The sequence below is a fragment of the Apteryx rowi genome, unplaced genomic scaffold (assembly GCF_003343035.1).
Source record: "Apteryx rowi isolate R43461 unplaced genomic scaffold, aptRow1 scaffold_363, whole genome shotgun sequence".
NCBI classification, from domain to species: Eukaryota; Metazoa; Chordata; class Aves; order Apterygiformes; family Apterygidae; genus Apteryx; species Apteryx rowi.
In genome coordinates this window covers 514,304-518,147 of record NW_020450119.1, presented here as the reverse complement: position 1 = coordinate 518,147, position 3,844 = coordinate 514,304, and the positions used below count along the sequence as shown (strand labels likewise).

General features: G+C 53.8%; 1 long non-coding RNA gene across 1 annotated transcript in view; it reads right to left on the bottom strand.

The window, feature by feature from the left end:
- Positions 1–264: 264 nt before the first annotated feature.
- The window catches only part of LOC112969662, a 7,517-nt gene continuing 3,937 nt past the window's right edge, over positions 265–3,844 (bottom strand). The window contains exon 3 of the long non-coding RNA XR_003254770.1: positions 265–356. This is a non-coding gene — a long non-coding RNA (uncharacterized LOC112969662). The remainder of the gene's footprint in view (positions 357–3,844) is intronic.

Below are 3,844 nucleotides of genomic sequence, written 5' to 3'. Positions count from 1 at the left end.
TAAAAGCAACCTCCCAATTCAGCCAGAATTTAAGCTCCAAAAAGTGGGCTTTTTGGCAGCTGGCTCCCAGCTTCTCCCAGCAGTTACCGAGTGCCATCTGTTGACTAAATAGTGGTCATGCAAAAAGTGGAAGGGAGCCAGGCCTGAAGATGGGTGAAGTGCACTCGGGAAAAGTGGCAGCATGGGACTGAGTGGCTTTGGAGGGCTTTTCACAGACTGCAAAAGCAGTAGGAAGGAGGGCTTCAAACCAAGGCAGTTTCTACTTGAGGAAGGACTGATAAAGGGATGCCAGAAATGCTTTTCGGGGCAGTCAGCTTCAGGTTTATTGAGGGATCACCTTCTTCCAGTGAGTCTTTCTGGAAAGCAGAGAGACAGAGGGAAGTCAGATAGACTCTCAAGTCAAGTGTGGTGTGATATTGGTATTTCTTGCAAGCTGCTGAATGCTGTGTCCCGAAGCAAGACACTTGGAGGTGCCTGTCAGGGATGGTCACTTGTGCTCTCAGGGAGACAAGCCAGGGAGAGACTTCACAGCACCCAGCTAGAGAATAAGGAGCTCAGAATTAGGCCATCCTGCTTATTAAAGGTCTTCTGGCAATTTTAGAATAAAGATATTAGCGTGGGCGTGGTGGACAAATTCCTGGGTGAGTAATTAAGCTGGTTTCTCCAAATGTTGTTGGGATGTAATAGGGATGTAACATATACTTGCTACATGCCAGGAAATAGCTGCCACCAACTGCCTTGAAGAGCAGTGTTTATGTATTTGAGCCACCAAGGTGGCGGTGCTCATGTGAACAGGTTTCAGACTGTCTCGAGGTCCTGCAGGATAAGACGTATCCACAAAATGTCAGGTGTCCAGTATGTCCTTCTCACTGGAGCAGGAGACTGGGAACCACCTCTGGCTTGTCTCCTTGCCAGGTGGCAGGCCTTTGGGCCTCACTGGTCCCCAGAGCTGGGACCATGGACCTGGAGGATCGCTTTTATCTTGAGGTAGGCACCGACCCAGTGGGAAAGCAGCATTAATCTCAGGAACGACACTGCACTTAGGAGCAAAGAGTCTCCAACAGTTCAGGACAAGCCCTCAGTTGAGGACAGCCCTGGTGGTATTGCAGCCTTTTCTGGCCAGGACACTATGCATATACAAATGAATGTATATGTGTATAACCCCATAAATCTCATTACATTTATAAGGTTCTGCTTTCTATATCCCATGAGAGTCCCAAGAGCACAAACAGGTCCCCAAAACAGCCTGTTCAGTCCCATTGCTGAAGCTGCAGATGCTGCTCCTTTGACTGGGCCCTTTTGCCCCTGGGTTTCTGTGTCCACAGCGTTAACTGATCATTCATCTCCTCATCCATCTTGGATGATCATGCAAAAGTAAATGCCTGTCATTTATGCCACTCAGACATGGTAAAGGACAGCTGAGAAATCTCAGCTGAGAAATCTCAGGCAGTGGAGTAGCCGACACTGCCCTGGAGGAAACTGCAGCTCTCCAGAGAAATTATCAAAGGATATTCTGGGGCTCTCCATGCCTGCTTATGGCACTGCTCATCACAGGAAGAGCTTGTCCACACCAGCAGGAACAGCAGGAACATGGGATGCCACGGTCTGTGGAAACCTCTTGTGAGCACTTAGCTCCAGCTCTGACAACTTGAGCATGACATGCACCCTGAGCTCCTGTGTGTCACGGGTAGCACCATGGGCCCTGCTGTGCATAGCTTTTACCCTGCCTCGTGCAAAGAGACAGGCCTTGGTATCTGGGCTAAAGGTGTGGGTCTCTGCGTTAACCTGGACACAGATGTTGGCCATGTGCACAGACTCCTCGAGCCCAAAACGTGGCCACCGTACAAATAGGCTAATGCCCTGGCGCTAGAAAAAATGTTTCCATGATCATTGACTCCCTTACTCAGCCCAGCAGCAGCTCCCAGGGCTATTACTGTCCCTCCAATCACCAGCACATTGAGATGGGTCACCACTCCACCCTCACAAGAGACTGTGCTCCCCTGGAAACCCATGGCAGCACCATCCTCCCCACACTTCAGGTGGGTTTCCAGGGCAAGGAAAGGCTCCAGATGGCTCCAAACCTCCTGCATGGGCTTGTCTTGCAAACGTCTCACAAACCTCTTGCAGAGCACTTGGGCAAAAGTTCTTGTGTTGTTCTTCCAAGTTTCCATCCACAGCAGAGTCTTCATTTTCTTCCTAAAGCCTGAATCCAGAGGCACTGCCCGAGGAATGGTTTCTATTTCCTTTTACCATACATTTGAGTAGCTACTGATTAATATGGGTCAGTCTTTCCCTCTAAGCGCTTTTACTAGCCTGCGCTTCCAGCTCTTTTCATGCCTCAGCTTTGATCCCCAATAGTTATAATTATGCACAGAGGAAGGGTCGGATTGAAAGTCCCTCAAAGTCTTTTGGAGGCTTCCTTAGAACTGTGGTGGATTTGGGATTGAGCTACTGGTGAGAGCAAGCCAATGACTCATATTCCCTTTTTGACTTTGGGAGCTGCTGGCCTGCTCTGAGATGTTAGAGGGGATAGGTAGTAGCAGCAGGTCTTCTCCTTTTTAGGGTTAAAACATCTTAACAGAGTGGGGGGCTGCATTATGTTAAGGTTGGGGGTGTGTGGTGGTCCTTGTGCAACAAAATCCTCCCCGCAAGCACTCCCGTCTCCTATTTATTTGCCTCGGAGCACTTGGAGGGTGAGGGATGCCTCTGGCTTCTCCCCACCTTGAACTCCCGGATGGCACGTTGGGGTCCTGGCTGTGGAGACTTGGAAGCAACCGTTTGCACCCAGGGACGATGCAATGAGGAAAGGGCCCTCCCGGCTCCTGGGCCCTCCACGGGCTGCTCTGTTCTCACCTTTGCTCTTAAATTTGACCAAAGAATTTGGCGTCAGGCATGTTTCTGCCCAATGCTGCCTGCTTTCTGAAAGCCTTCCTGGATGAAAGGCATGTTTTAAGAGCAGGGACAGCATTGCCAGAGAGCCCCGAAAACCAACACCGCGCGAGGCAGGGCCGGCAGCCGATTTCCGACAACAGCCCCAGGCGAGACCTTTGGGACCCCCGAAGATATTTTCCCGCCGCCCCGCCAGGCGTGCCTAACAGGCGGCGCGAGCCCACGGACGGCCACGGCGCCAAGCCAAGCCGCTTGCGGCTCCCATTTTGCATTGTTCACCACGGCTTTTCCCACTTTGCCCGGGGAGCTCGTGGCATCAGGAAGCTGAAGGGAGACCGGGGTTGGGGGCTGGGGGGGGGGAGGAAAGGGGGAGTGTTTCTTTTAAAAAAAAAAGAGCGAGATCGGAGGGGAGGACACAGGCACTGGAAAGCCCTGTCCGCGCTTGTTATATGAGGCAGCCGGCGCTCTTGGCCGGGAGCCCGGGCGAGGCTTTTGTAATCAAAACATGATCTCGTGTGCTGCGCGAAGGGCCGTCTGATGGCTCGCCGCGGCTAAGCGCTGCGCTGGCATCCGCCGTCCGACATGCACCGAGCCGTGAGTGCCGGGCCCGGGGAAGGGGGGGGGGCGCGGGGCACCGGGTTAGCGGGGGGGTCCTGGCCCCAAAAGGCCGTTGTTCGCTCCGCGGTGGCCTTTGGGCAGCCGGGGGGAGGCGGCGGCGGAGGGGCCTTCGGGGTATGCTGTGCCCATCGCAGGGGCCGGCTCAGGGCGCCGTGCTTCCCGGGAGAGTGGGAGACCGAAGCGGGGAGAGGGATGATAAACAGGGAATGCTGGATACTCCCTATCCCGGCAAGAGGGTTCGGCTGCCGCTGTCGAGCCAGAGGCTATTTCGGGTATTTCTGATGCGTTTCGTGCGCCGAGGAGCGCTGGTGAAGGGCCCCGCTCCTCTTCCTCCCCC